The 16123-nt window shown below is 34.7% G+C and overlaps 1 pseudogene; it reads left to right on the forward strand.

Moving 5' to 3' along the window:
• LOC115874459 overlaps nucleotides 1-16123 on the forward strand; it is a 76019-nt pseudogene that overhangs the window by 46359 nt on the left and 13537 nt on the right.

Raw genomic sequence — 16123 nt, forward strand, 5'->3', positions numbered from 1 at the left:
GCATCTATACCGGCACCGGCAATCGGCACTCTTTTCATGCGAAAATTACATATTTACCGTTACACAAATACACACAAACGGCCAGACGCGGAATGAATTGACAATGTCCTCTGATAAACCGAATAAAAAACGTTGGGATAGGTAAATATTCTCATTCAGTTCAATCGATATTTCTATTGCAATGGCGGTATACCTACACGTAAGGAAAAATGAACCTATTCATTTTCAATAACTTAAATCTCAATGTTTGTTAACCTTATTAACATTTAAACTTTTAAGTTTAGAATTCTAGGTGATTGAGAGGTGGTAAGAAAATATTTAACTTGAATTGATTAACGCCGTTTTTTTCGATCATACGATATATCCATAAGATTTTTTTGTAAATTTTCTTATATTTTATTCAGTGTCAGATGTGACAAAATGGCAGTTTTGTGACAAAAGTGAAAAGTATAGTAAATGATAGTTTTATTATACTCGTAAAAGTAAACACAAGAGTTTGAAACCCTTTGCTTGATACAATTTGAGTGAACAAGTAAAACTGATAGTTAAAACATTATGTGTGGAGGGGGTTTAAATAACAGAGAACTGTCATTGTTTTTTTTATATTTATTTTATTAAAATCTCTTTTAATTCACTTCCGTATTATGTTTGGCGCCCAACGTGGGGCGGCCAATACGCCTTAAGCTTGATTTTCATGCATCCGTTATCCGACGATACGATATTAATTTTATTCGTTGAATTTAAAGACTTCAATTGGTTACAAAATTACGCAGTTTTTAAATTTATTGTATTATACGATTTGCTTGTGATTGGTGCCATTTTATATTTTCATATCCATAACGATTTCGCTGTTTTATTTATATAGTCTAAGAGCTAGCAACGTTTTCGAGACAGAATTTTAAGAAAGCTGGTTCTTTAATATATCCTTTGCTATGCTCTGAACAGAGTGAGGACCGTCTCGTTCCCTACTGCGCATCATACTTGTATTCAACATCTGTTCACTACTGCGCACTGCGCATTACAACTTCGTTCTGTATTTCAGGAATAAAGGAGGCTAGAACAAACCTATATGTAGCATATTTAGTTTCATAAAAAAGTAGCAAAGTAAAGTGAAAATCGCATTCATAAACGAGGAATCCCATAAAACACACGAGAATGGGATACCCTGTACAGATGTGATGCGCAGTAGTGAACCGCAGTAGTCTACCGGCAGCCAAACGGCCCGCATTATGGTCAGGAGAGCATAGCAAAAGATATATTAAAGAACCAGCTTTCTTAAAATTCTCATTTTCCCGACGGTGCTAGCGCTTTTACTATTATGTTTTTATTAAGGCTAGATTAAATTTGTCAAAAAAGTGTCAAACATCCGTTATTGTAAGATCTTTCTCCGTTGACAGGCTGGTGTAAAAAATTTACGGATGAAAAGTGGCGCGAAAATACTATAACCAATCAGAGCACCGTCGGACCATTGCATCGTATCAACGGAACGGACGCATAAAAATTAAGCTAAGTAATTTGATCCAGAAATTGGGAACCGCCTTAAAAATTATTCTTTTTTGTTAGATTTCTTTCAAATATGATTTAAATGTAATAGTTGTAATTATTATTAATGAATGAAAAGCACCTCTACCGCCTATTTCGTAGTATCTATCAGCGAACAAAATTGCGTTTCAACGACATGTCACTTAATTGGCAATCAGACCCGAGGCGGATGGCGGTATGCACGATCTCATTTCGCAGTCCTTGTAATTAAGGTACTACCTACTGTATTATCTCAATTAGTTTTGACTAAAAATAGAACTCGATCGATCACGAAGAGTGCAATGGAATAGACAACAACAGAAAATGTTAAACACCTATAATGAGTATTCGTTTTGAATATAATTTATCTTTTAGTACAGTTCTTTGTGTCCATGAAACTTTTTACATTATCATGACGTTTTAATAATAATTCATCATCATCATCATCATTCTCAACTTATTCAACCATTTCCAATTATGGTGTAGTCTTCCTCACATATTTAGATACTCTCTTTGTAGTTGGACCCATTGTTGTCTATTGTTGGCTATGCGGGCCCAAGTTATTCCTGCTCTTAATTCCTCGTCGTGGGTACCATGCTGTAATTTTTATGGTTCTTCCTTCTTGCCAGCTGTCCTGTCCATTACCATTTGAGTAATTGGATTCTGTGGATGATGGATCTATTACCTGGGTGTTTTGTTGTATCGACTCAATTATTTTGCTTCGTTCTAATGAGCGTTGTGCAACCTACAATTTTCTTATAATGTCCGTTTTAAGTGTCCAGGTTTTGCATGCATAGGTCATGACTGGTAGTACTCTTGAAATACTCGTAGTACTTATAACATTAAAATAAGTGGCCACTGCCAGTTTTAACATTTTTTAAGCATCAATATTAATTAGTATAAATCTAGTAGTTTTTTACATATTTATAAAAAAATATTTCGATTTTTAGTTACAGTGGCGATATTCGTATTTTCTTGTGACTATTTGGAATAATTGAGATTAAAATAATAAATAAATAATTTACCAACTGAGTCACCGACTTTTCTATAATTAGTTTTTTTAATTATCTGGTGTAGTAAAGCTATTTTAAATTTGTAGTAAACATTTTTATTCATAACGTAGCTTTAATGACTAACAAAAAATGTTTATAGCTGTGCTGTTTCACAAATTTTCGTCTAAATTATTAATAGTATAAATTTCAAAACGTTTCATTTTGAAACTGATGAAAAACACATCTGCTACTACATGTGTTGTGTTTGTCTACTAATTGCTAACATAATATTGATACACAGTGGTCAATTTTATTCAAGATCACACTTCTCATAGACATATTGTATCTACTGAGTTTTCAGATATATTTACTGCGATACCTGCAGAAAATAGTAGAAAAATTTGGGACAACTAATACACAGCTCGGGATCTCTACTACCAGAAATCAACAAAAGAATTAAGTTAGCATGGAGTACTTATGGAAGAAACTCAATCATATTCATATCTAGAATGCCACTTTATCTAAAGAAGAGAACATTCGACCAATTTGTACTACCAGTTATGTGAAACAAGTTGAGACTTGTCGCATTGCAAGTCCCATGAAACTGTCGGAATCGGTCTCAATGATACATAATACTAGCTGAGACCGCAAATCCGCCCACTCATTTCATTGGCCACTCATTTCATTGGCTACTTGCAAATTTGTCGAATTTTTATTGATGGGACGCGTCGTCTAATTTTTTACGAGAAACATTCATTAAATGATAACAGTAAATATCGTTTCGCTCTTTACGGATGCCCCGTAGCTACAGAACGGATTGACGTACTGTACCTATTGGAGGTACAGCACTAGCTAAGTAAAAGCTAACTGCGAGAGTATTGAAGTCATGGTTACAAAATCCCGATTAAGATGGGCTGGTCCGCATGCAGAATGCAAGAAAACCGTATACCAAAATCTCTGCTTTACGGTGAGCTTGTAGACGGTAAAAGGAGGCCGGGTGGACAACTCAAAAGGTACAACGACATTTTCCACGAAAACTTAAAGGGGATTAACATGCACAATGAGTGGGAAGAAACAGCTCACAATAGAACTCAATGGAGAAGAATTGTAAACTCAGTTAACAGAGACAACCAAAAAGCAAAGAGGCAACAAAGCAATGAGATTTTTGAATGTCCGGAGTGCGGTAGGCAGATAATATCACGTATCGGGCTTTTCAGTCACAGAAAAGCTCATGAAAGAAAATGCCTTGCGTGACAATCTTCTGATGTGTGTCGAATACTCGTCAGCGAGTAATAGCTGTATGTATGTATGTATGTATTGGAGGTAGCAAAAAGCACTAAATGTAGAAGTTTTTGAAGTTCTGCCTGAACCACTAGATAGTAAAATAAAAATAAACAAAAGACAATCAGCAAATCTTCTGATGTGTGTCGAATACTCGTCAGCGAGTAATGGCTGTATGTATGTACGTATGTATTGGAGGTAGCAAAAAGCATTAAACGTAGAAGTTTTGGAGGTTTTGCCTGAACCGCTAGATAGTAAAATAAAAATAAACAAAACACAATCAGCAAATCTTCTGATGTGTGTCGAATACTCGTCAGCGAGTAATGGCTGTATGTATGTATTGGAGGTAGCAAAAAGCATTAAACGTAGAAGTTTTTGAGGTTTTGCCTGAACCGCTAGATAGTAAAATAAAAATAAACAAAACACAATCAGCAAATCTTCTGATGTGTGTCGAATACTCGTCAGCTAGTAATGGCTGTATGTATGTATGTATGTATTGGAGGTAGCAAAAAGCATTAAACGTAGAAGTTTTTGAGGTTTTGCCTGAACCGCTAGATAGTAAAATAAAAATAAACAAAAGACAATCAGCAAATTAAAGAGAATTTTTAAGTATTTTTGAAAGATTAACTTAAACGTCTAATGTTCTTACAGAATTTGTCGTGACAGAAATCAGAATCGCTTAAGTAATATAGCCCAAAGAGAAATCAATACATTCTGACATCTTGTGGGGGATCGACCTGGAACATCTGACATCATTAATCATAGTAAACGACTATTTGTACGCTTTTTACCTACCCTCTCCCGTTGAAATTAATTTTTTATACCGCGTAATGGAAGACGGAAGTTTTCAGGACAAATAAATAAATAAAAATCAATAATTTAATATTTGAAATGGTCTGTCACCCCCATTTATAGTTTCTTTAAACTTATATACAGAAACTTTACTCCCCATGTATAACGTTAAACATTTTATTATTAGAATCAAGATGTTATTATTGTTTGATATAAAAACGACTTGAAATGAGGTTACTTGTGAACTACACAGGCTTTATATTGTGTTGCTTGGACCACTTGGTTGTTCTCACTTAAATCAAGGAAAATCTTTGATTTTTTTCGGTCGTAAGTCCTGAGAAATTTTATCGAGTATCTTAAACCGTTGGATGAGGGCTTATGATCAAGAAAAATCACAGATCTTCCTGGGTCTGAGTAAGAACAATCTTCGGATTGTCACGGGGTTTTTAACAGGACACTGTCTCCTCAATGAACACCTCAGTAGATTGAAACTAAGAAGAAACGGCGAATGCAGATTCTGTGGGGAAGATGGGGAAACACCAGTACAGCTCATCACTGAGTGCGCCGAGACGACAACCATTCGTGCCATGAATTTTGGTACGACTGATATTGGAGATGGAGAACTACCCTCTATAAAACCGTCCCAGATACTGGCTTTTGTCAAAGCCCTGGGACTGTATGATGAGTTATGATTCAAGAAAGGGGGACACAATGGATCTGTAAGGTCGAAGTGATTAACCCCCCTCCCACTCATTCTAAATTCTAAAATTCTAAAACCGTTGGATGGTTTTCATTCCAGGTTACTGATGAAGTCTTCCAGGTTTTTGAGTTCTACTTTAAGCTGTTTTCCACTTAGAAAGCCGAATTATTCTGGTCCAGTTAGTGGAGTATTCGCTCCTTTTCTAGCTAGATTGTTTGCTTTTTCATTGCCCCTTGGTAGGCATCCAAAGTTTCTTTGCCTAATTTGTTCAGTTTCTCTAGGCATTCTTAGACCAACTTCGACGTTGGGATAGATGATAATAATAATTTTATATTAGATAGGAAATGTTTATATGTATCTACCTAATTAACGAGTTGATTTGTTCTCGGATTTAAAATTTAATAATATTACCTAGTCATTATTCGTAAGAATCATATACCCACGGTACATTCATAGACCACAAATAGCAGTGTATTCCAGAAACGTTAAAAAATTCTCTGTATATGGCACATTCTGTCTTCTATTCCGTATAAGTGTTCAGTGAATCATTCGCTTCCTGTGGTGTATAAGAAATTATTAATAAATTCAATTTTCACTCGTTCATTTAAATCTAAAATTAGAATCCACGCAGAAAATCACTCGTAATATGATGATTTATGCATTAATTTCTTGTTAATTGGAGATTTATTCTTGTAATTATATAGAGGGATGACTGTCATACAACAGTACATTTTAAATAATGTAATTAAAAAAGGAGCGTACAATTCACTTCATTGAAACAATCACTTAGAAACCAAAATTTATTTACTTTTGCATAAAAAGCTTGTATAGTGAACAAAAAGTGATTACGCTTCAAAACAATTAAAACACATGTAGGTGGCGCTCTCTACTAGTAGGAGTCATATTGACACCAAAATCAAATTACTCATGTCAAAAAACTTCCAGACACCAATTTTCATTCAAATATTGACGTCACTTCAGAAATTATTTAGAAAAAATCGATATAAAAATGAAACTTCTACACCCTGTATCTCTGAAAGTAAGCATTTTAGGACATACATTTATACGAACTTTTTTACATATATTTATCTGCAGAATATGCCGCCAAAGTTTCCGGAATACAGTTCGGACCACCCTGTATATGTATAGCATCAACATTTTTTTTATAATAATTCTCTATCTTATTACTGTCTTTGCCGTCTTTGCTGGCATTCAAAAATAAAGTTTGGGTTTATGAATACCATCCAAGTAAATATTTTGGAGGATATCGGAGCATCTGTTGAAAATAAACTCACAAAAATATGGTTATTTGTCAAATAAAAGCGGTGTTTTTTGTTAAATGTCCATTAAAACTAAACAAGAAATGATGTCACCGGTTTTAAAAATTGCCTTGCATGACCGACTTGGCGAATATATGTGGGCTAAAATTGTTACTTCCCAGTGGCGTAACAAATTTTTAAAACTTCATTTTAATTATTCTTCCGCTCCATAGACAGAATGACAAAAATGCCTCTATATATTTACATGCAAAATGTAAACAAATAATTTTTAATTATTACTTATATTTCAAATCAACGAACTAAAAAATGCAGCCCACAATAAAGTAAGTCTCAAAATAAATTTAACAAAAACTGAAGTAATGTACAGGGTGTCCCACTAAGAATAGCTCTTGGCTGTATCTCGGAAAGTATTAGCCGTAGAGTCTACGGAAAAAAATATTTATAACTAAAGGGGCTATGAGAAATTGCTGGAAATTATTTTCAAGTTTGTAAAACGGCCGCTAGAGTGCGCAACTGCTATGGAAAATAAGAAAATAGAATTTTTACAGAATTTTGCCTAGATAATGAGTAATATAAATAATAGCTTCATAATATTCAGTAAATTTTGGATCTTTTTTGTTAGAACCATTTTCCCCTATCTGCTAAAATAAAGTGGTGGGGGAAGGTTAGATCTATATTTATTTAAATGTTAAAAACTCCAGACTGGATGATCAGAATCCAGCAAACAAGGGCTCGTTTAAAAGAGCGATGATTACTTATATTTAAACGTAAACACTAACAGTTTTAGATTATTCATTATGATGGTTTTAGATAATTCCTTTCAAAAATATACGTAAAGCATTAAAACACCGTGCATCCACCACTGGCAACTGATCTAGATTATGAAATAAGATTGGCCAGCCTGATGACCAGATGTCGGTTTTACGATTATTTCCAGCTACAAACCAACAAGCACAGCAGTGTGTGGGCGTCAGTTATGCCTTTGATTCAATCGCCACCAATAATTTTCTATTGACTGGAAATAGTACGGGCATAAACGTCTAACTGGCTATTCGTTGCGCGTCAATAAACACCAACTACCGCATCTTACGGTGTTGTTATTGTTTATTGTTATTGCTGCATGGTCTTATTGTGGGTCACGACATAACCTTCAGTAGGTAACGGTCTTAGAATTTCGTTCAACTATGATTTGTTCATAATTATCATGTTAAGTAGTAAATTATAATCATGAAATGAAATATCTTCTTGGGCTGGCATTGTCTTTTAATTTTGACATTTTACATATTTCGGTTGTTCATATATTGTATTTCTGACGTACTGAGACTCTTAATTCCTGTGTCCCGACAATGCACCACCACCTCCACACAAGACCATTCAACTTTTTCCAATATGGCGGAGATAGAAGTGCTTTATTTGGCGCGTATTTTAAACCCTGTTTTATTTCCAAATGGACATTTCTCACACAAATTTCGGGTTAGATTACGTAATATTTCACTAATTTTTTAATATACAGGGAGTCTAAAGTTCTCCACATAAGTATGGAATTTTTTGTATTATTATTTTTATGAAAACATCAGTTGGTTACTTTTTATAAAAAGCTTTCTCAGAAAATAGGTAGTGTTAAAATATTCAAACTTGAGGTAGCATATTATATAGGTTGTTCAAAATCATCGGAAAAAGAAATAACCAAAAATATATGACAGAAAATAGCAATATAAACTAAATATTCAATTGCAAACACTTACCTACCATAGTTTAGAATTTACTGAACGTTTGATAAATATATACTATTATGGACAGTATAGGAAGTTAGTCTTAGTAAAAGCCTTACTAAATGGATCAAAAAATATGGAAAATAGGTGATAATATCTAAAAAATATAATATGTGTTTCAAGATTTTATATAAAAAAAAACTAAATACCTTTTTGGGGGTTCGTAAGTAAAATTTACGCTTAGCTTAGTTTTCTTTACTCTTTCTCTTTACATAGGGCATTGTCTTTGTGGTAAAGACGCCATTCCTTTTTTTGCATAGTTCTTCAATAAAATATTGGATATTCTGAACAAGATGGATTTAATAATAAATTCTGACATATGTGAGGGGCAATTGTGACCTAAAAAAAGACTTACATCCAGGCAATTTATATTTTCAAATGTGAATGTTGTCAATATCTTTCTGTGATCTTTTTGATCTAAAAAGCTTGATTCTTCTTACAATGTTTTACTTATAGTTAGGTAAGTGTAAGCAGTAGGGGCAGTAGCCATAACTACATCCTCACTAGGGTAACAGAGGCTTTGGTCTTTGGCCTTTTTGAGGGATATTTAATGCACTTCTTACCCGAAAACTACTAGTAGGAGTGAAATTATCTCTTTTAATAGCTGTCAACCATTTTTTACGAAGCTCGTCATTTTTGGGGAATATAAAAGCAAAAACCTTGGGACCTCCTCTATAATTCCCGTGACAATTTGGAACAGAGCATGTAAAAGGCATGCTACAATAAAATGTTAACCCTTTTATACCTATCTTTTGATTATTGTAAGTAACCATTATAAAGTACTATGCAGACTGGCGGTGAAGGCTTTTTACTCATTTAGGTGTAATATCTTGATAAATACTTCTAGTTCTTACCTTAAAATAATTAATAATACAGGAGTACGACAAGCACAAAAGTTTGAAGTTGAAGTGCCCTATGTGGAATGTCTGGTTTGGATTTGTATTACACTCTTATTTTATTACAATTTTCTGATCACACCATGCACTGAACACTAAGAACTAAACAAACGTGTTGCAAAAGCACAACAAACTAGAGATCATTATTTCTGGTATGCAATCGGAACGAGAAACCACTACCGGATTTTCAGTAAAGGTAAACTAAATTGCGCAAAAAAATTACGCTGCCTTCGCCGCCATTTTTGCCTTGCCCATATCATGTTGATTGGCCTTGAGTTGAGGTGATGGTGGACAATGCCGACAAAGACCGTGCAGAAATTAAGAGTCCCAATCTATTCCAACTTCAGATAAACTATATCACTGACTGAACTAAATATAGGGTTCCTCGTTTTAAGCGAGTTTTACGTTCCTTCAAAATATCGCGTATATTGAAACAAACTTTGTATTACATAAGCTATATAGGTATAGTAAGTCACATGCGATAAAAAAAAATTGCGTCAAAGACAGCTTGAGAATGGCAATAGGTGATTATGAATATTTTTTTGGAAATAGTCTTATGTGAACAACACAGAAACTTCCACTAAATATGTCTAGACCAACTGAATGTATTCAACTAGCAAAATGAAACTTGTGAAGACAAGACTAAAAAAGGAAGCCTATGATTTTCAAGAACTTTTCTCAACTTTATTTATAAAGTTTATAGAGTTCACTCACCGTATGTATCTTTTAGTGATTCATTTACTTCTGACTAAAAATAAACCAGAATAGTAAACCACAAAATTATCTGTACCGAAAAGAATATTAATTATTACTATAATTGCAATAATACCGTGACAAAAACTTAGTTGTTGTTCGACTAATATAGAGAATACAGTGTTTTACCGGAGTTAAAAAAAATGTCATCAGTTAGTTGAGCAAGTCAAAAATAAGCCAAGTTGATGAGTTTTGAAAAATCTATTAGAAAAAAATATAATATACAGGGTGTGTTATTTAAAAAATTGAGATTTTTTAATTTATAATAATCCATATTCATAAATTTATTTTGAACTATCTGTACATCCAACTCAAACATATTGTCTACCTCTGAAAAACTCTAACTTCGTGTTTTGGAGATACAGAGTGTAGAAGTTTTATTTGACATTTTTTTGTAACTGTAAGGCTGTAATTGAAAACAAATGAGATAATGAACTTTATCGTTGAATCACCCTGTACAAAATGCTGCTATTTTACTCAAATTTTATAATATTCTAAGAAATATATTACATAGTGTTATTTTTTTATTAAATGAAGATACTGATGTTTATTTTTCTTTGTTACAGATGAAGAGACTCTTTCCTATTCGTCACACCACGACAAAGAGATGAAAAGGCTGCGCTATAGTATTCAAATCTCTACGAAATACTGTCCGACTGATTCGAAATAGTGTTTTTAGTGTAAATAGAAACGAAAATGGGCGACATCAAATTTATTAACAAGAATCTCCTGTCTCTAAAATGTGTGATATTTCTGTTTTTTGGAGGTAAGTACAAATTTATTAAGAAATTATCAAATAATTTTTTGAAATTTTGTCAAAAAGTGTCACACATTTGTTAATTGTTCTATTACGACTTTATTTTCAAGAAAAACACAATAAATATTTAGCAAGAACCATACCGGGTGTTCTTCAAAAGTGGCTTACCCTTTTTTTATTTGTTCGGGTAAAAAAACTGTATTTGGCAATGTATATGACAATAATTGGCATTGATTGACGTATTTAGTTAGTTTCGATCACTTTGTCACTGATCATTTAAAATGACATATCATATGTGAACTTTTGACATGTTCTATTTTAAAAAAATCGCATTTTAAATTTCAATCTGGATGGCTGTGTTAAAACCAATAATTTTTAATCAAGGAGCCTTGGAAAAATAGATTTGATCGTCTAATATTTTTCGTGTCTTTTACTGGCCAATTAAAAGATATCCAACATCCAAACAACAGGAAATATGGCCTGACGTATTGGGAAAACATGGAATGGGAAACGCAAATAGCAATGGTGAACACTTATTAACAACATGCGCAGAGTATAATCTTTGCATCACCAATACGTGGTTCATGTTGAAGGACAAGTTTAAAGGTACCTGGAAACATCCTAGATCAGGCCACCGGCATCAATTGGACCACATAATCGTTCGAAGGACGCATCTAAAAGATGTTAGGCTCACAAAAGCTAGAATAGATGCCGAATGCGGCACTGACCACCGACTTTTAATTTCAAAAATGAAAATCCAGTTAAAACCCAAACATCCACGCTGTAAAAAGCAAAACAACATGACCAGATTGAACGTACGGGGTCTAGAGAACAACAATACCGCCGACGCCCTCCGGGAAGCCATCAAAGAATTACTTTCACCGATAACTTCAATCTCAATATTGGATGCTGAACAAGGCTGGACACAATTAAGAGATGCGATTCATAAAACCAGCGAAGCAGTACTGGGAAAGTCGAACAAAAAGAAACAACCAGACTGGTTTAACGAAAATCAACCGCATATACAAGCTTTGTTGGAACAAAAGCATAGAGCACATCAAGTAGTCACTGCAAATCCACATAATCCAAGACAGGTAGACAACTTTAAAGCAGCCAACAACACGACGCTTCGAAGAGAACTGCGCCAAGTAAAGGATAACTGGTCGTCACAAAAAGCGAATCAGATTCAAGTGTACGCCACGCATCACGATTATCGTAAATTCTACGAGGCTGTAAAAGAAGTATACGGTCCAACTAAGAACGTAAGCTGCCCAATCATGGCACAAAATGGCGAACTTCTAAAAGAAGAAGAACAAATCAGAAATCGCTGGAAAGAACATTACAGCCATATCCTTAACCAAGAAAACAACCCCAATATGGAAGCACTAAACACAACACCTCAGTATAACAGCCTCGATGTATTAGACATCCCAATAACAGAACAGGAAATAAAGATCTCCATAAAACAGCTTAAAAACAACAAATCAGCTGGCTGTGACGCGATTCCGGTGGAAATCTATAAGTGTGCAAGTAAAGAACTTATTGGTCATCTTAAGGCTCTCTTCGATGTCGTATGGGAAAGCGGAGAGGTACCTGAGGACTTTCGCAACGCGAATATAGTGAATATATTTAAGGACAAAGGAAGTGCATCAGACTGCGGCAATTATAGGGGAATTTCGCTATTTGCTATCGGCGAAAAAATTTTTGCAAAAATAATGTCAAACCGCCTGCACCCATATATAGAAAAAATCCTTCCAGAATCGCAAACGGGTTTTCGTACCAACCGCGGCACCGTCGATTCCATATTTTCGATCCGTCAACTACAGGAAAAAGTAAAAGATCAGCAGTCTAAACTTTATGTTGCATTTGCATTCATCGATCTAACGAAAGCCTTCGACTCTGTGAACAGAGATGCGCTTTGGGCAATTATGAAAAAGTTCGGAGTACCCAACAAATTTCTTACAGTGTGTAAAAGCCTCCATAACAACAACAAGTCAAGAGTGTCACATCATGGATCACTGGGCGATCCATTCCTAACAAATACAGGAGTTAGGCAGGGATGTGTCTTAGCGCCTCTCCTATTCAACATATTCATGGCAGCGCTCTCTATTATAGTGGACAGCAAACTGCAGGACAGAGGATTGGGCATTAGATACAGATACGACGGCGGTCTGTTCAACATAAAAAGACTCAGGGCAAAACACGTACAAAATTTATCACAGAACTTCAATACGCTGACGACTGCGCTCTAGTTGCAAACACGGTACAACAATTACAAGAAATGTTGAACACATATACCTGGGCATACGAGGCTTTGGGCCTTAAGCTGAACATCGGCAAAACTAAAATCATGTGCACTCCCCCGGAAGATCACAACAATGCTATAAAAATCGGAGAAGAACTATTCGAATATGTGGCGGAATTCAATTACCTTGGCAGTTTGATTTCGGAAAAGGCCAATATTGACTCTGAAATTCAGCACAGGATTAGTAGCGCCTCAAGAGCATTCTGGAAATTAAAAGACAGGGTTTTCTACAATCATGACTTGAGTACAAAAACAAAACTTGCAGTATACCGAGCAATTATAATCCCCACCATGATATATGGGAGCGAAACCTGGGTGCCTTACCGCCGACACATGAACGCATTGAACAAGTTGCAACAGAGACACCTTAGACAACTCTTAAGAGTCCGGTGGTTCCATCATGTCTCAAACGTATCGGTCCTTGAAAAATCTAACTGCGAGAGTATTGAAGTCATGGTCACAAAATCCCGCTTAAGATGGGCTGGTCACGTATGCAGAATGCAAGAAAACCGCATACCAAAATCTCTGCTTTACGGTGAGCTTGTGGACGGTAAGAGGAGGCCGGGTGGACAACTGAAAAGATACAAGGACATTTTCCACGAAAATTTAAAGGGAATTAACATGCAGAGTGAGTGGGAAAAAGCAGCTCACAATAGAACTCAATGGAGAAGGGTTGTAAACTCAGTTAACAGCGGCAACCAAAAAGTAGAGAGGCAACAAAGCAATGAGATTTTTGAATGTCCGGAGTGCGGAGGAGAGATAGCATCACGTATCGGGCTTTTCAGTCACAGAAAAGCTCATGAAAGAAAACGCCTTGCGTGACCATTTTCTTTATGTGTGTCGAATACTCGTCAGCGAGTGACGGCTGTATGTATGTAAAAGATATCCAAATAAGTAAAATGAAGTAAAAAAATGCAGAGAAAAATGCATTTAAAAATCAAAAGTTGTAATAATTTCCGATGAAACAAGAAGTGGCCGAAAACAATTATTCGATATGTCAATCAATCCTAATTTATTATCATATACAAACATACAAAATCTCTTTTTTTCTGAAAAAAATTACTTATTTATTTTTATATTTAACTTAGTAATACAAAAATAAAAAAAATGTTTATCTATATCAATCCTATATCTATATAAAATCCTTATTCAATAATATGTGTTTCTTTTTAATTTAATTTATGATTTCTTCTTTATTTTAGCAATCGGATCTCTACTGCCTTTCCTGCCTCTTCAGATGACTATTTGGGGCTTATCCAGGGATGAAGCTGTTATAGTGTCTTCCGTGCACCCCTTGATAGCTCTCATTGGCTCCCTTTGGTAGCTGCGCCCTTAGCTGATAGATTAGCAGGTGAGTACAACCGAACATTAGTATTTTTTTTCAGATTTCATATTCAATTATGTTTAATTGACTAGTACGTGGTTTGACTTTTGTAAAATACTATAAATATTATCCTCGATATTTTATTAAAATATAAGACCTACAGATATTTTTTCCAATATCCGGACTACCATAATAGTTATTGATTTTTAAATTTATGTCGTTTTTATATTGATTCCAGGTGGTTTTGGGGGTGCTCCTAGAAGCAAAACAGGACGATACCTCCGTGTTATGATAGCATTAAGTTGCTTACTAGCAACCCTATTTTATTGGCTCCTTATTATCATTCCGCCCATAGTAAGTGATTTATTCAGAGTGATAAAAACACTATATGACAACAGCCTATAGAGATGACAAACAAATTAAATAAAAAAAAAATAAAACATAAACAGTACATTTCAAGATATTTTTTAAGAAATTTTTTGTCACTCTGAACGTTGTAGATTTTTGTGTTTAATTTTACTGATTTTGCCGTGATTTCTTTTTCAGATAAGAAGCCCTCCAAATGTGTCATTTGTCTGTGATGAAGAAGGAGGCTTTATCCTCCAAGATCGATGTGGTGCTGAAAGGACATGTTATAATTGGGGATCAGGGGTAAGAAGAATATAAAATACTAGCGTGTACCCGCGACTTCGTTCACGTCGAATTAATCATTTGTAATGGTGATGATAAAGCAAAGCAAGAATTTCCATTAACATACAAACTGGATAAAATTTTCTCACATTTATGTCAGCATGAGAAAAGACAATATGGCGATATTATATCATCTCGTTGGAATTTGACTTTCGAAAAATCCGTTTGCCAAAAATAGGCTTTTTACGTCAAGCAGTTTAAGCAGAATCGTGGTTAATCAATTACCCAACCTTTTGGAACACCCTGTATGATTTTTTAAAAATTTCAAAATATGTAAAAAAACAAAATAAATTATGCGTGTCCAAGCGTTTTCCCGAAAGACTAACCGTTTTTTAAATAACAAATATTGTAATATTTGAGGGGCGTTTTCGCCCCCTTGGAATTTTAGATTCGAGAAACCACTCCTTATCGAACCTCTACACCTCACAGTCAATCCGTTTGCCAAAAATCAGCTTTAAACGTCAAGCAGTTTAAGCAGAATCGTGATTACTCAATGGGCATATTTTATAAAACACCCTGTATAAATTTTTAAAAAATCTTAAAATATATAAAACAACTAAATAAAATATACGTGTTTGAAAAAAAAAACTCACCGGTTTTTAAATAAAAAATATTCAAATTTTTGAGGGGTGGTTTCACCCCTTCGAATTCGAGTTTCGAAAAATCCCTTCTGATCGAACCTCTACACCCTAGAGTCAACCTGTATGCCAAAATTGAGCTACTTACGTTGAGTGGTTTGAGTAGGATCATGATTAATCAGTGAGTCACTAAAGGATTTTATATATTAGTATAGATAACTACTAATAAGCGAGAGATTTACAACCAAAACGATACTCTCTGTATTTTGTACTGACCTAAACTAAAAATGATTATTTACTCTGTTTGCAGAAAGGTTCAGTTCTAGTCAAAAACTGCATATTCTCCTGCAATGCCACATCGTCATACAAGAGCGAAAACAACCCTCTACCAGAAGTAGAAGAAGTCAGTTCAGAATACGGTGATGGCGATTACGAAGCAACTGAGTCCAGCATACTCAACGAGCCAGAAGGTGTAAGTATAT

The sequence above is a fragment of the Sitophilus oryzae genome, unplaced genomic scaffold (assembly GCF_002938485.1).
Source record: "Sitophilus oryzae breed Bouriz unplaced genomic scaffold, Soryzae_2.0 scaffold_1297_pilon_pilon, whole genome shotgun sequence".
In the NCBI taxonomy this organism is placed as follows: domain Eukaryota; kingdom Metazoa; phylum Arthropoda; class Insecta; order Coleoptera; family Curculionidae; genus Sitophilus; species Sitophilus oryzae.